The 17,501-nt window shown below is 41.7% G+C and overlaps 1 pseudogene; it reads left to right on the top strand.

Annotated features, from left to right (window-relative positions):
* The window catches only part of LOC142436739 (ninein-like protein), a 95,107-nt pseudogene extending 78,130 nt beyond the window's left edge, over positions 1-16,977 (top strand).
* Positions 16,978-17,501: the final 524 nt, after the last annotated feature.

Raw genomic sequence — 17,501 nt, 5'->3', positions numbered from 1 at the left:
GGGGAGGTTGATGATCCCAGAGCCAGTCTGCCTTTCTGTCATGGTGCAAGGAAATTGAGGCAGCTTGAGTATGGGCGGTAAAGAAAATCCTGGACTACTGAATTGTACCCTCTTCTGTACCCTGCCTTTCTGTTCCCCAAAAGATGACCACACAGTGGCCTCAGACCTGGGCGTTGCAATAACACATACTGCCCGCTAGGATGATCCAGAGCTTCCTCCTGAGAATTTTGCTTCATAGTATCTGAACCTGTGAACTCTCTGGTAAAGGGCGGGCTACTCTCCACTACACCTTATAGACCATTGCCACTAATCCCAAGCCCTCTCAGGCTCTAAGAAGCAGCAAAGGGACATGTCTGGTCCCAGGAGTTTCCTTAACTGGCTGGAAGGCTGCTCCCACCCCCATTCCCACCCCATGTCATGATTGTGAGTCGAGCCATATTGCATGACTCTGATGAGCTGAGTTACTCTTGTTCTCCCAGGCTGACTGCTCTCAGCTGGGCCTCACTCCACCTCAGTGTTATTTTCCTGGGGCTTCTAAAGGCCTCTTTCCTAGATGTTTAAAATACTTTTTAGAGTAATTTCGACTAAAGGTACTTTTTTTTTTCACTAAACTTTAGGCCAGTACTGCCCAATACAGCTTTCTGTAGTGATAGACATATCTTGTGTTTGCCTGCCCATTACAGGAGCCACTGGCCACATGGGGTCACTGAAAGTGACTGATGTGACCAAGAATCTGAGCTTTGATTTTACTCCATTTTAATCCGTCTAAATGTAAATTTAGTCCCATTTGACAAGTCGTGTCTGCTGCATTATCAACTAGATCCTGTGCATGCACTCTCTGAGCGCAGCTGGCACGAGTAGCGAGGAGTTGTGCACTTAGAACGTGCGCTTGGGCAGGCCTTTCTAACCCTGTGATACATGTGACATTCGTGTTTCTGAGCCAGGTCCATGTGAAAGTTTCTGTAGAAAGGGGGCAAAGGCTGAACTGAGCCAGAAACTCCTGTGGATGGAAGCAGCGCACTTGTTACAGCAATGGGACTGTAAAAAGAAAAGGATGCTTCAGAGGCAACTGCAGCTAGTGACAGACATGGGAGCCCAGCTGGACTTGGACAAGGGATAGAGAAGAGAGGCAGAAGGAGATGCTAGCCCAGTGCAAGAAGCAGCAACGCAAGTTGGGTGGGGGGTGGAGGGTGGAGGGTGGCAGGGAGGGCTGATGAGTAAAGAGCAAGCTAAAATTTGCAAAGTGTTTGCACTTGAAAAGTTAGAAACCACATATAGGAAGCAATTAAAAGGGCTTTCCCTGGAGGCAGAGGGGCTGAAAGCCTTCTTGAAGGAGGGAAAGGCAACTGCCTCCAGGCCTGCTGAGGTCCACAGAAGTCAGAAAGGAGACGGGACCAGCAGGGTCAGAACGTGGAGAGGCTGAGTTCCTGCGTATGCCAGGGAGGCATCTCACTGCAGATCCTGTCCAGAGCCCGGTCCCGAGAGCAGCCCCACAGCCCAGAGGACCCTCTGCATAGCTCACTATCAGGGCCATCCCATCTTGGTGAATGATATAGAGGTGGCTCCTGCTCCTTTAGAGACATGGGTGATGTATGCTATCCCCTAGAGGGGCAAGGCCCATGTTCCTGGAGAAACCCGTACCTTTGGCTAGCAGCCTTGCTGGTCAGAAGCAAAGATCATCTGAGCAGCAGGAGTCCAAAGCCACAGAGCAGCCCTTACTGGACATGGCTGGACACAAGCTGCCCCTCTAGGAGCCTCTGTGTCTTGGAAGGTGAGCATGGGGTAGGGACCACTAGGACAGGACAGCAGAAATTAGAAGATGCTGTACCGATAACAGAAGGTAGAAACTCTGCTGGAGAGAGAAAAGAATGACATGAAAACCAGGCTCCTACAGCTGGAAGATAAGCTTCTGGCTAGGGAGAAAGAAGCAGACTCGAGAGAGAATAACAGGTTTGCCCTCTATCCATTCTTAAACAAGTGGAACTGAGTCATCTCAGTCCCTGATGACTTGATTGCATAACCCCTTTTCCTCTTAGCAGGCTGGTAGACTCGGCACCAGGAGAATACCACGTAGCCCAGGTGTGCCCAAGCTTACAAGCCCAGTCTGGCCTGTACTCGGGCCGTGGTGTTGCTAGGTGCTGTGTGAATGCGAAAAGAGAAGTTTTCCATACAGAAACCCCCAGAACTTCACCAAGAGGACTGCTGTGGCTTAGACTCAGGTTTTCACTATCTCTGTCGGCAGGAAATCTGTGCTTGTCTCACGGGGCCCACGAAAGACTGCCCTGAACCCCATTTCATTCCTTTGGGGTCTCTGAAGGTCTCTGCCTGCCAGCTCCAAGCACCTTCCTTTAGTCCCACTGTGTGTATTTATTGAAAGTGTCCTTGGCGCAGATCTACTGCTTCGTGAATTCTGTGAGAGCCCCAAGAACTGACTGGGACACTCAGATGTTGGCCGCAGAAACCAATGCCTTCTAGAGAAAGCTGAGCTGAGGGGGAGTTCTTAATTCCACCAGCTGGGCAGGCTGCTTGAAAGGCCACAGGTGGAACTGGCCTTCTCGCTTGAGAACTTTGGCTGGCAAATGCTCTATCTCAAAAGCCTGGGATATAGGAAGGCCTTTCCCAATATTTTCCATAGATGGACCCATGTCCCTGAGTGGCTTAAAACAACACAGATTTAATATCTTACAGTTCTAGACGCTACAGGTCAGAAATAGGTTAAAATTTAGCTAATTTCTTGACAGCTTAGTTGCATGTTAGCTAGAACTGAGAGCTAAATTGTACTCTAATCGAGGTGTCATCAGGGTTGTGCCCCTTCCAAGGGGTTCTAAGGAGAACCCATGTACTTACTTTTTCCACCTTCTAGAAGCCACTCACATTTCTTGACTCGTGGCCTCTTCCACTTTTCAAAGCATCCAATGGCTGGCTGAATCTAAGGCTGTGCCTCTTCTGCCTCTTTCATTTCAAAGGACCCTAGTCTGTACAATAGGCCCACTAGAATAGTCCAGAATAATCTCATTATCTCACAGTCAGCTGATCAGCAGACTTAATTTCATCTTCAACTGTAATTCCCCTTAGCCATGTAACATAATATTCACAATCGGGAATTAGAACATGAATAATGTTTTACCAACTGCCATCGAGTTAATTCTGACTCATATCCACCCCAAAGGGCAGAGTAAAACTGATCCCTAGGGTTTGTGAGGCTATAAATCTTGATAGAAGCAGAAAGCCCCATCGTTCTCCTTTAGAGCAGTGAGTCGGTGGGTCTTTTAGCTGCTGGCTTTCCAGTTAGCAACCTAGAGTGAAGTGCAGATGAATACAATACCAACTGCACCACCATGGCTTCCCAGAACAGTCTTTAGGAGGTCATTAATCTGCCAACCACAGCAGTGATCTGGATGTTTTTTATCTCTGATACATTCATGATCACATATCTTTGGTGTATTTAGGTGTGTATTTTTTAAAATATTCTAATGTTATATGCAATAAAAAAGTGTACTGCTATGATTTTATAAGAAATTGATCAGATCGTTTTACCAGCACCCAAAACAAGAAATAGAACCCTCCTGGATTCCCCACACATAGCCAGTATCCTGACTTCTAACTCCTTAATTTTGCCTGTTTTTGCACTTTATATAAAAGAAGCATACCATCCGTCCTTTCTTACCATACGTTGTTTGTGAGATTCTTCCATATTGTTGCTTAGAGCTATAGTTATTTCATTTGCACTTTATTTTTCATTCTCTTGCCTGCATTTTTCTACTGCTATGAAAGTTCTGGGTCAATGCAATATGTTTGTACGGAATGGAATTTTTTAGATTTTAAGATATAATAATGTTTACCTTTTTATTGACATAAGAAACAATGTGTCTTGTGCAAAACTCAACTACAACTCTTTTTTTAATGAAGTTTTTATTGTGAATTAAGGTTTACAGAGCAGATCATACTTTAACGCTCTGCAATTCATACATATTTTGATGCCATTCATTCATTCCAGTCCCCTTAATATGCCCTCCCTTAGTCCACGACTTCCCTGTTTTCTATGTCCTTTTCTCCTCCTTTCCTAGCCTTCTGTCTTTGGGTGAATGCTCCCCATCTCATTTTAACGGTTGACTTTTCTAACACAGTAGTGAGTTGAAGTCCAGACCCAAGGGAGCACGGTCTTAGGGGCCCTACCAGACGCTGTCTGACCAGTAAGCCTGGTTTCTTTTACCATTTTGATTGACAGGTTCTTCTTCTCTTTCCAGGACTCTCTAGTGTGATTTTATGCAGAGCTGGTGGTGGTGGCGCCAGGTATCACCCCGTTCTTCTGGGCCCAGGATTGTGGAGACCGGTGTTCTCACTGTCCCTTCGACTAAGTGTTTTCCCTGTGTCTGTTTAACTGCCACCCCGCTGCTCTGCTCTGGACAGGGAGAGATCAGTCCTTGCACCCTAGACGGCTGCTCAGAGACCTTTAAGACCGCTGCTACTTACCAGATTAGAATGTAGAGCACTGTCTTTGTGAACTATGATATGCTAATGGATCATTTTGTCCCCTGCAACTATTGTGATACCACTCCCCCAAAGCCCAGTACCTTATTCCTTCAGAGTATCTGCTTATATTTAAGAAGTTGTCATAATTTTGTCCTCTGTTCGCCCCACCACATTCATGGATATATTTGCAGTAAAAGTAAATATACAAATACTCTCTTTTAAACATATATATATATATATATATATATATATATATATATATATATATATATATATATATATATATATATATATATATATATGTTTGTAAAAGTCTCCTATCTGTTCAGCCTGTGTGTATGTCCAAGTACTCACTTGTAGATTCCCCAATCCCCCACTGTTGTAGGACTTTGAATCTAACAGTGTTTGCGTCTGTAGTTTCTCACTCTTGCAAACTACCGGTGTACTCGCCTGCCTGCCTCCATCGTTTCTCCTGTGTGTTGCATTCCCCTCCGCCCAGGCTATCACTTGCCTGTGTTCTAGCCGCACCTCCCCCCCCTCCTTTCCATCCTCTGCAACCATCAAAGAATGTTTTTATTTCCATAAGAAAACTTACTGTTGATTTTTATAGTGGTGGTCTCATACGATATCTGTCCTTTTTGTTTTTGACTAATTCCACTCGGCGTACTGTCCTCCGTGTCCATCCCTCTGTGAGGGCTTTGCAGGTGCATCGTTATTCTTCGACGTTGCATAGCATTTCATTGTGTGTTTATTGCACCCAAGTTTGTTCATCCATTCTTCCACTGCAGGGCATTTAGATTGTTCCTGTTTTTTGCTATTGTGAATAATGCTATGACGAACATGGGTCTGTATCTATTTATTTGTGTCATAGTTTTTATTTCTCGAAGACACATACCAAGTAGAGGGATTGATGTGTCATGGTATTTCTCTTCCCAACTTTCTCAGGGTGCACCATACTGCCTGCCACAGTGGCTGCACCATTTCCCAGTTCCTCCGGCAGTGTATGAAAGTGCCAGTCTTTCCACACCCTCACCATCATTTGTTGTTATCTGTTGTTGTTTTTTTAACCTTCCAGTTAATTTGGGGGGTGAGGTCGTATCTCATTTTGATGTGTATTTCTCTAATGGCTAATGATTAAGAGCATTTCTTCATATATTTTTGCCCCCCTGAATGTCTTCTTCGGTGAAGGACCTGTTCACATCCTTTGACCATTTTTTAAATTAGATTGCCTATCTCTTTCTGTTGAGATACTCAATTTTCTGTAAATTTTAGAGATGAGTCTCTTGTCCAGTATGTCATTGTCCAATATGAAATTCCACAGCCTTTGGCTGCTCTTTTGACTCTTGGTGGAATCTCTTGACACACACAATTGTCTACGTTTTCGGAGCCCCTAGTCATCCATTGTCTTCTGCTCTGAGTGTGTTCTCCATTACTTCTGTGAGGGCAGTTACATACTTGGCTTCACATAGTCTCTTAATTGTTCAGCAGATAGGATGAGCAATCTTCAGTGTATCTGCGCTCCAAGCAGCCAAAAGTAGAATTCCACCTCCACCTAACACAGTGTACATACCTAGAATCAGTCTGTTTCCCATACTAGAGCCAGAGTGACCATTTCAAATTTCATGTCCCATTTATTTGACAGCCCTACTCTAAACCCTTTGCTGCTTTTAAAGTTCCCATGACTTCTTTTTCTCTATTTTTCCCTTAGTGCCCCATGAGATCAAATGAAGTCAGATGAGACATACTTGTGCTTGATACTAGAACATAATGCATAAGATAAGCATGGCAAGGTTATATAGTACCTTGATTACTTAGATTGGGAAAATTAGAATCTAACAAGATGCCAGACAAAGACGTAGTTGGGGGGATAAATATCGACATGTGTTCAGGACAGAAAGTATGGGTTCAAAGCTCATTAGGGATTTTTTTGTTGGTAAAAATAATTGCCTGTCATAAATCACTTGTGTTGTCTTGGCAGAGATTCTTTAAGAATTGTTTGTCAGGAAATAATGTGGCCCAGGTAGTGACACCTGCCTTTCTCTGCTGAGGTATTCACTGTGCATCAGGCCGCTCCATAAATCAATATGTGTTTCTTCCTCAGTTTTTCCTTCCAGGGATGACCTTGGAGTATAGCAGGTGACAGTCTCACTAAAGAGGAAAATGTGTGCATATATTTTAAGCTCTGGTCATTCTTGTTTCTTAGATCCCTGCCGGGATTCACTAGCAGGGAATAGCTTTTGGAATGCCCCAAGGTCTCACATTCAGTATTACGCATTGATACCAACCATGGGCACATGGTTCCCAACTTACTTCTGATTGTCAATTGTGCTTGCAGAGCCGAGCTACAGAGGCTTTCTGAAGAAAACACATCGTTGACAAATGAATTGGGAAGGATTCAGCAAGAACTTAAAGTTGCAGAAAGAACAAATGATGTACAGAGGTAAAGGCTTGTCCAGGTTCAACTTAGGACCTTTGAGCTTGTGACCCAGTTTTCACATAGCAGAATGAGTGGTTTCCTCTCAGTAAAGTGAGTGTAGAAGTTACTGAGATAGAAAGTGGGGCGTATTCTCAAATCAACCTCACTTTCCAGAAAGCCAAGAGTGGATGAACCTAATTGGTCTCTGACCATGACATGACACATATGTAAAGGGCCCTGGCCTACCTCCACATGCAGGCAGCCCCTCTCATACCTGAATGCCTGGTCTCAGACGTAAAAGGTAGAACACGTATGTATGTGGCAGCATGGCCCACCCCACAGTGAGCAGCTGCTACACCCATCCTTCTTACCTCTGCCATCGTGGCATACCACCTTATTCCCTGTATGAAAGTACTCCGCATCACACCTGATGGTGAGGACAGGTGGACATAGTTTAGTACAGTGAAATGATCCTAGGGCCTTCCTAGACTAATACAATATCTATGTTCATGACTCAGTAATAATTTCAGGTGGACTTTTCACCACGGTTTATATTTGTATGTAGATATCGGCATTAGGGGTAGGTCTGGGCCCTAGGACACTGAGGCAGGAACAAGGGACAGGGAGTGGAGTGCTAACACTGGTCAGTGAGTTTTCACTGCTGTAGCCATATCCAAGGGCAGTCTGCCTTTTGATTTTTCTTCCAAATAAGAAGTTCAAGATAAAGTCAACTCTGACCTGCTGCGAGCATGGAGCATAGTTGATGGAGTAGCCATGACGGTCAGAATATGGATGGCAGGGGAAGGGACCAGCGGGGATTTGCATCATTACAGTTCTGAAATCCAGGAGGTCTTCCCTTGAAACCATTTTCTCCTAAGTTTACTACCAGACTCCATTCCCAGCAGATCGCAGTGAGGGTAAGATGGTTTGTGTTTGTGTTGCTGGGTGGCTAGTTCCATACTTTGCTAAATCCGTAGTAATTTGCTTGACTAAGGATTGCCACGGAGAATGCTCCTTTTGTACAATCTGGCAAAATCTTGCAAGTGAAAACTAAACCCACTCTCATTGAGTCTGTAGAGGGTTTCTAAGACTGAATCGTTAAGGGGTGTGGGAGGCTATACCATTGACCTTGGCAGTTACCAGCACAAACCAAGGTGACACCTGGCTTTGGTTTCACCCTCCCTGCTGAAAATTTTCATTTCCGCCTCAAAAAGAGTCACCTGACGAATCCCATCTGACCCTAGACCAAGGATGGGACCAGCCTTGTTCTCATGTAAAATTCATTGGAAAGGGGATTATTGGAGATGCAGTTAGTTTAAAATTTGGCACCTTGTCTTTTGATCTCTCTTAAGTTCCATTTTTAATTTGTTCCAGTTTTTAATACTTTCTGCTTTCTTTTCTAAAGGTTCTTGTCTGTTTTACTTTGTTATTGTTAGTTGTTTCTGTTGTTTTCAAAGTATGTTTTCCTATAGATGAAGTCCAGAATAGGTGCATCTATACAGACCCTAACTGGATTAATGGTTCTTTGGGAGTTTCACACAGTTGGTTAGAAGGAAATGGGAAGCTAATAACGACGAGTACAAGAATGAAGAAAATGTTCCAAAACTGATTGTGGTGATGATTATACAATCTTGATATGATTGAACTATTGAATTGTATATATGTGAATTATGTATCAATAGAACTTTTTTAAAAATTAAAGAATCGCCTGAGAACTTTGCTAAAATATTGATTGTGATTCAGTATATTTAGGTCAAAAATTCAAATTATCAACAGGGGTTGGAACTGGAATGAATCGGTTTGAAGTCCTAAGGGTAAACTTTCCTAAATTCTTCTGGCTTTAGGAGCTTGGGATCAAGATTGAACCATCACCACTATTATCAATCATAGCAGTAGCAGTAGTGTAGAGGGATCTGGGCCGTAGAATATGAGGGGAGGTAGGGGTGGGCCTTTTTGTCCAAGCCATGGTGGACTGTTACTAGAAGAAGAAAACTCATTAATTGGCAATGATATTGTTAATTTTGCTTTTTCAACAGGAAAGAAATTGATATTTTAAAGAAAGAGAAATATCAGGCCTGCCTTGAAATGGAAATGATCAACAGTCAGGTTTAGTATTACCACCTGATGTGAAGCTAATGAACTTTTCTTTCTTTCTCTCTTTCTTTCTTTCTTTAAAACTATTTTCGAATATTATAGAGGACTTTGTTCCTCAACGATTTCAGAATGCAGTAACTACCTCCCTTGTCAAAAATCAGAAAGTTCGTGTGGATACATTACTGCCGTCAGGGACACCCCATTTTGGTGCTGCCAGCCATCCTGATAATTCTTAGAATCACATGTGGCATTTATATCATGTCTTCTTGTCTCTTTCTCTCGGTCTATTCTTTATTTTGGAGACCATGGCACTTTTGAATATTACATGCAATTGTTTTGTTCCGTGTCTTGAAGTTTGGGTTTGTCTAGTCATTGATAATAATTAGATTGAGATGAGGCTTCTTTGGCAGAAGTACAAGAGTAAGAGTTGTGCAGTCATCAGCACCATCAATGTCAGAACTCTTCCTTCTTCCACTCATTGTTAGCTTCCCACTTCCCGCATCCTCCCTGCCATGCCCCTAGCCAGCTATCACTCCAGTTACTGTCTCTAGAGATTTACATAGCCTGGATTTCATACACAGAAAATCACACAAAGCACAAACAATGACAAAGCAAAACAGAGAAAAACCTCAGCCAAAAGAAAATATAAAATGTTAGAAACTGCCACCAGTTAGAACCTCCTTGGGAATTCAGCCAGTCTCAGCCAGAATCTTAACAGTGAGACACACTTTCACATAAACTAACAAGTACTAGCAGACCCCTTAAAATCCCCTTTTTTAATTTATCAGAAAACCACTATAACCAGAACACCACTTATGATTATTTCTGTCACCTAAATCCTACTCATGTATTCCTATCTCCTATTCCTTCTACCCAGTCAGCTCTATCATTTCTTCCTCATTTCAACAGAATACAATTTCCAGCCCCTATCTGAACTTTCTCCACTAACCCAAAGAGCAAGTCCTGTCCCTCCCTCCTCCACCTACTCACACACAATCCAGAACCTTACATACCATCTACAGTTGGATCACTATGCCATGCAAACAACAGTCAGCAGTAGTAACCACAAAAAATCAAGATAAACAAAAGTCAACAACTGAAGATTACGCAACTTCATTGGAATACACAGAAAGTGAAGACCTTAAATTACCAGAAAGAGAATACAGGTGAATGATGTTTGTGACCATACAAGAGATTTGGGGATCAATTCTGAAAAAAGGAAGAAAGTGTGATACTAAAAACCTCACACCCCAAAGAAACCGAGAAACAAAACAATGAGATAACAGAATTACAAAACATTGTATGAGAACTGAGCAATACCGGTGTTCATCGCAGCACAGTTTACAATTGCAAGGAGTTGGAAACAACCCAAATTTCCATCAACAGATGAATGGATTAAAAACCTATGGTACAGATGTGCTTTACATAATTGATGTATGTATGGATTGTGCTAAGAGTTGTATGAGCCTCTAATAAAATGATTTAAATAAAAACTATGGTACATACATACACTGGAGTACTACACATCACTAAAAAGCAGTGATGAATGCATGAAGCACCTTGCCACATGGGAAAAACTGGAGAAAATGATGCTAAACAAAGTAAGCCAAGCACAAAACACAAATACAACATGAGTCCGCTGAGGTAAACTTAAAAAAAATGCAAAAGAGACATAAGGAAAAAGCTACTGTATACAAACATTCCTGGGGTGAGGTCCAGGTAGTATGGCAGGGGCCAGACCAAATACAGGGATACATATGTTAGACAATTAAAAAGGTTGGGGGGGGGGAAGAAAATGAAATAAATGGGTAGCTGGGGAACAGGGAACTAACCCATCCAAGGGGAGGGTCTTGTTCATATCGTCGCCGGGAAAGAAGGACCAGACTTCTACCCCATGCTCCAAGATGTGAATGCAACATACTGGCATGAAGCAAGGAACCAGTAGAGAGGTCTGAGGGGTTGGCCCCAATCCCAACTACATGGACAGCAGCCCTTGCCCCCAGAAGAAAGTACTTCAGAGGATAGCATTGAAGCTACAGGTCCGAGAGAGGGACATGTCTGATCAGAGCAAATCGAAGCAAATGAAGGGGGAGGAAGAGAGACTGGAGCACATCCTGGCCCACCAAGCCTTAAGGACAATATCCCCACTAAGAACAGCCAATGCAGAGAGAGGACCATATGGCTGGTCCCACTATGAGACAGGACATCCCCCACTGACCCATAGCCCTATAGGGGACAACACTGGAGACACAGTGTGGGAATTAGACCGATCTGACCCCACCACACTGAGGCAAAGCATGAAGGGCATGCAACAGAACAGCAAGGGGAGCAGAGCAAGGAAGTCCCGAGGCATTATCAAAAATAGACTTTGGGTTCAGAGCATGGCACCCCATCAGGCTCAATCAGCAAACACTCGCAAATGTCAACAAACAGACCTTGAACTATTGACAGGCTTTTCTTTTTTGTGTCATTTGTTTTTTGGTGGTGTTGTTTTGTTTTCTTTTGTTGCTTTGTTTTGTTCTGTCTTGTTTTTGTGTATATTATTATCTCTGCAGGTCTATCTAGATAAAATAGGTGGGATAAACAATCTGGAGGAGAAAACAATGGGACTGACAGTTCCGGGGGGACATGAGAGAGGGGAAGGTTGGGGAAAAGAAGTGGTTAACAAACCAAGGGACAAGAGAACAACAAGTGATCCAAAATCAGTGGTGAGGAGCGTGTAAGAGGCCTGGTAGGGCTTGATCATGGGTAATGTAACCGAGAGGAATTACTGAAACCCTAATGAAGGCTGAACATGAACAAGAGCAAAGTAAAAGGAAATAGAGGAAAGAACTGCAAGGCACATAGCATTTATAGAGCTCTAAATATAGGCATGTACATATGTAAATATATTTATATATGATGATGGAGAAATAGAACTATGCATATATTTATAGGTTTAGTATTAAAGTAGCAGATGGACATTTGGACCCTACTCAAGTACTCTCTCAATGTAAGAACACTTGTTCTATTAAACTGGCATTCCATGATGCTCACCTTCCAGACACAATCACTGAAGGCAAATGTGGTGAAGAAAGTCAATGGTGTCGGCTATCAAAAGATATAGCATCTAGAGCCTTAAAGGTTTGAAGGTAAACAAGTGGCCTTCTAGGCCAACCAAAGCCCACATGGAAGAAGCACACCAGCCTGTGTGATCATGAAGTGTCAAAGGGATCAGGTATCAGGCATCAAAGAACAAAAAATAATATCATTGTGAATGAGGGGAGTGCAGATTGGGGACCCAAAGCCCATCTGTAGGCAACTGGACACCCCCTTACAGAAGGGTCACGGGGAGGAGATGGGCCAGTCAGGGTGCAGTGTAGCAATGATGAACATACAACTTTCCTCTATTTCTTAAATGTTTCCTCCCCACCACTATCATGATCCCAATTCTATCTTACAAATCTGGCTAGACCGGAGGATGTACACTGGTACAGATAGGAACTGAAAACACAGGGAATCCAGGATAGATGAACCCTTCAGGACCAGTGGTGGGAGTGGCAATACTGGGAGGGTGGAGGGAAGGTGGGGGTAGAAAGAGAGAACCAATTACAATGAGCTACATATAACCCCCTCCCTGGGGGATGTACAACTGAAAAGTGGGTGAAGAGAGACGTTGAACAGTGTAAGACATGACTAATAATAATTTATAAATTATTAAGTGTTCATGAGAAAGGGGGGCAGGGAGGGAGGGTAAAAAATGAGCTCATACCAAGGACTCAAGTAGAAAGCAATGTTTTGAGAATGATGAGGGCAACAAATGTACAAATGTGCTGACACAATGGATGTATGAATGGATTGTGATAAAAGTAGTATGAGCCCCCAATAAAATAATTACCCCCAAAAAAGAACTGAACAATAGAATGGAAGAAAATGAAAATTGAATCTATGAACTTGAAGACAACCATGCAGACTTCAGCAAATGAGAGAAACAAACAAAAAAGTAAAATAATCTGAAATAAACCTGAGGATGATGTGAGAAACCATGAGCAGAAGTAATGAATGTCTTGTTTGGAATACTGGAACGGGAAGAAACAAACAAATCTACATATAAATTAGTAAGAGAATTTGTGGAGGAAATTTTCCCCAGTACTATAAAGGAGGAGATAATAACCATTCAGGAGACAGAGAGAACTCCAAGGAGGTTAGACCCGGGGGGTGGGGGTAGGGGACATGTATAGGAGGGCATCAGGACATATGATAGTCAAAATATTCAACTTCAAGGAAAAGGAGAGAATCTTGAGAGCAGCTAGAGAGGGAAAAAGTCACCTTCAGAGGTAATCAGATTGGAATAAGCTCAGAGCTCTCAGCAGAAAATATGCAGGAAATAAGAAAATGGAGCAACATAGATCAAACTTTCAAAGTAAAAACCTGCCAACCAAAATCCTGTATCCAGCAAAGCGATATATCACATATAAAGAAGAAATAAAGGTATTCCCAAACAAGGAAATAGTTAGAGAATTCATAAAAACAAAACCAGCATTGCCGAAAACACTAACCATATCTCTATGGTCAGAAAATCAACAGCACAAAAACATTATGAGATCGCCACAGTCCGTGCTACTATCCAGAAGTCAACACACTAAAACAACACCCAAAACAGTAGATCTAGACGGGAAACAAGGACATGAATAGATTCCTCCCTCCCAAACACAGATAATACAATATGATAGTAACTCACCTGCATTTGGAATTAATACCAATGAAAATCAATGGGCTAAATACCCCAGTCAAAAGACAGAGTAGCAGACTGGATTAGGAAACAAGATCCATCAATCTGCTGCCTTCAAGAAACACACCTCAAACTCACAGACAAAAACAGACTGAGAGTCAAAAGATGGAGAAAAATTTACTAAACCAATGACAATGAAAGGAAGACCTCACACAAATAGAAAACTACAAGCCAATATCTCTCATGAACATAGATTCTCAACAAAATCCTGGCCAGTAGAATTCAACAACATATCAAAATAATAATAATACTTCATGCCCAAATGGGATTCATACCACCATATAAACAAAATATAGAAGAACCAGATGATCATATTGATGGATGTAGAAAAAGCATTTGACAATATCCAACACCCATTCCTAATAAAAACAATAATTAAATATAAGGAAATTCTTCAATATACTAAAGTCCATATCTTAATATCCAACAGCCAGTATCATACTGGATGGAGAAAAGCTGAAATCATTGCAATTGAAAATGGGAACCAGACAAAGATGCCCATTATCCCCACTTTTATTCAGCATTGTGCTAGATCCTAGCCAGAATCAAAAGGCAACAAGAGATTAAGGGAGTGCAATTGGGCAAAGAGAAATTAAGCTCTAGTTATTTGCAGATGGTATGATTTTATAGAGAGAGAAAAACCCAAGGTCTCCACAAAACCCTGTTGGAAATAATTGGAGCTTGTTTCAAATAAGCACCCATCTAAGTGAGATGTCAGTAAACTCACCTGGAAGAAGCACACGATCATCGATGATCCAAGGATTATCAATTATATAAACCAGATCTGAAGAAGGGAGTGCTGTCAGAGCTGAAATTTGTGACATTCTGGTGTTCACAAAGCTATGGCTGACAGTGGGAGCCCAAAATACATGTTCAGGTTCTCCACAGGGAATAAGCCTCCAGTGGCCCCCCTCTGACTATCACTGAGAGATAGGAATAACCTGGTTATCAGGCAGCTGGTATTGGAAAGACGATTATAGTAAATTAAAATGATAAATAGGGCTTGAATGGTTAAAATCTTGTTATTTGAGCTCCCTTTAGATACACTTTGACTTTTATCTAGTTTTTAATATTTTCTGGGTTTTGCTGTTGTTTTCTAGATTAGGTCTTATCTCTGCTGTATTTTGTTATTGTGGTACCTTTCTTGATTCTCTGTTATGTATCTTTCTGTGTTTGGGGGTTTATCAAACCCAGATTGGGTGAATCTGTAGAGGTAATAACTGGAGTAAGAGTTCTTGGGGTGTATTGATGGGGAGGAAAGAGGTAATGGGGAGCTGACATCACGTAGTATGAAAAGGAAGAAATTGATTATATGCAGTAATTGCACAATGCTGCTTGATCTGATAGAGCTATTGGTATGATGTCTGGATTATGCCCTAATAAAAAGATCTGGGAAAAACATAAATTTTAAAAAATCAATTTTCATTTACATCAGGGCTATCACATTTTTAACAAAACTCAAGTGAATATTCCCAAATTAATTAAGTTTTCCCACAAGTTTACAGGAATGCTGCTGCTCCACATAACACAATACTTTTTAGCGTTTTAATGAAGGTCGGGAAGACCTCAAAGATGAATTCAAGGCAAGTCACCTCAGAAGGCTTTGGAGACTCTCTTTCTGGGTTTCAAAGGAATCCTCTTTATATTTTCTCAAGGATGATCACAGAGACTTCTCAGGAAGACATCTGAAGAGAATGGAAAGCTGCGCTGGGGAGGAGGAAGGACAGGAAAATGTACCACGGCGTGTGTTCTGTTACGGCGCCATACCTGCTCCTCCTGGAGGGTAGCAAGGACTGTCTGACGAGCTCCTCATTGGGAACGACCCATCCACCTGACGCAGCCTTATCTGCCTTCCACACTGCTCTGTGTTCCCAAGCTCAGAGGACATTTAAAACGAACATGATTTGCATCCCTTGAACATGACAAAACTCCCATTTGACATGACATAAATTGAAGAGTGAGAATTCTTTGGGAAATGAATAGAAAGATGAAAACACTTCAGAAGCATATAGGCATAGATAAAGATATGACATGAAACAGTAGCTTCATATTTTGATAGTTTTGTTTAATTAAGGTTTCTTTTTTTAATCCTTTTATTGGGGGCTCATACAACTTATCACATTCCATACATACATTCATTGTGTCAAGCACATTCATACATATGTTTCCATAATCATTTTTAACAAGTTTCTATTATACAATGCTTTTATACTTACCCTTGTGTGTGCGTATTAAACCTACAAGATAAAAATGATATGATTCTGCTCATTGCTGAACCATAGGTATTCACACCAACGTGGGAATACCTTGGAACTGTGGTTGATCTCTCCCCTGAAAACTAATTGTTGTGAGAAAAAAAGAAAGGCAATCCAACAAAAATGTAATTTGATTCTTTTAAATTGTAATTTATTGAAAGATGCTCCTGACCAGTGGTTGACAGTAACTGAAATCTCTATGGTGAAAAACTGAGAAATTTTCTAGCAACTGTTGGAACACACGGCCATTTGTGTATACACCAAGAGGACATCTGTCAGACACTCTAATTTCCTGGCCCAGTGGTACTGAGAATATCAACAACTTACTGCCAGATAGATTTGGATATCAGGGACAGGTCAGAGGTCCTTTTGAAGAGATTCATATGCTTTAAGTTTCTTCCTTCCCCCCCCTTAACATGATGTTTTAAATAACTTAGATAAAAGTGGGAGGCCTTCAGAACAGTGGTTTGAATGTTCTTAATGGTCTAGATGTATTCTCACTTCTTCTCAGGAATAAAGCAGAGTTCTCAACTTCAGCATCATTGCTGTGTGAGACTGGATAAGTCTGTATAGGGGCTGTCCTATACACTGTAGGATATTTAGTAGCATTTCTACATGTCAGTAGCCACCCCTACCTACCCCAATTATGACAATGAAAAATGCCTCCAGATGTTGCCACGTCCCACAGTGAGACAAAATTACTCCTCATTAACCACTGAAAGGATCTGCTGGGGCTTCGTTTTTGTTTTCAATCATTGTTTTACCCTTTTTTGCTCTAGAGTCAGAAATACAAGGATCAGTTATCTCAGCTCAACCATAGGATCCTTCACCTGGGTGAGGAGGCCTTTGTCCACAAGGCTCAAAATGAGAAAAATCAAGTACCCGTTCAGTTGCTGACACTGAAGATGGATCGGGCTGGTCACCAGGTGAAAGAGCAGGTGAGTGGGCAGTGCAGAGTGGGAATATGAGAGCAACAACTTAAAGATATGGAGACATACACTGCCCCACACATAGCCAGGAAGCCTGGGGGAAAAGAACATGGAATATCATAGTTTTTTATAAATCTGCTTTATTTAGAAGAGTAGCATAAAGGAATTAAATCTTAAAAAGAGAGTAAATTCCTACAACCTTTCTGAAAAGACAAGTTGAAAATATAGATAGCAAGAGCCTCAAGAATCTCATTATAAGAAGTGAAACTTCACTGTTTGCAAATAATATGATTTTATATATTGAGAATCCTAAAGGGTCCACAAGAGACTAGCTGGAAGTCATAGAGGTGTTTAGTAGAGTAGCAGTATACAAGAGTAACAATTGACTTCTTCTATACCAGGGATGGGGGTACAGAAAAAGATACCAAGGAATCAGTATCCTTTGCAAAAGCTGAAATACCTGGGAATAAACTTAACCAAAAACCAAGACTTGTACGAAGAAAACTATAGAACATTACTATAAGAAGCCAACCGGGATCTACACAAATGGAAGCATATTCCGT

This window comes from Tenrec ecaudatus, unplaced genomic scaffold, assembly GCF_050624435.1.
Source record: "Tenrec ecaudatus isolate mTenEca1 unplaced genomic scaffold, mTenEca1.hap1 Scaffold_555, whole genome shotgun sequence".
Classification (NCBI taxonomy): domain Eukaryota; kingdom Metazoa; phylum Chordata; class Mammalia; order Afrosoricida; family Tenrecidae; genus Tenrec; species Tenrec ecaudatus.
The sequence above is the reverse complement of the archived record's forward strand: the minus strand, read 5'-3'. Positions and strand labels throughout refer to the sequence as shown.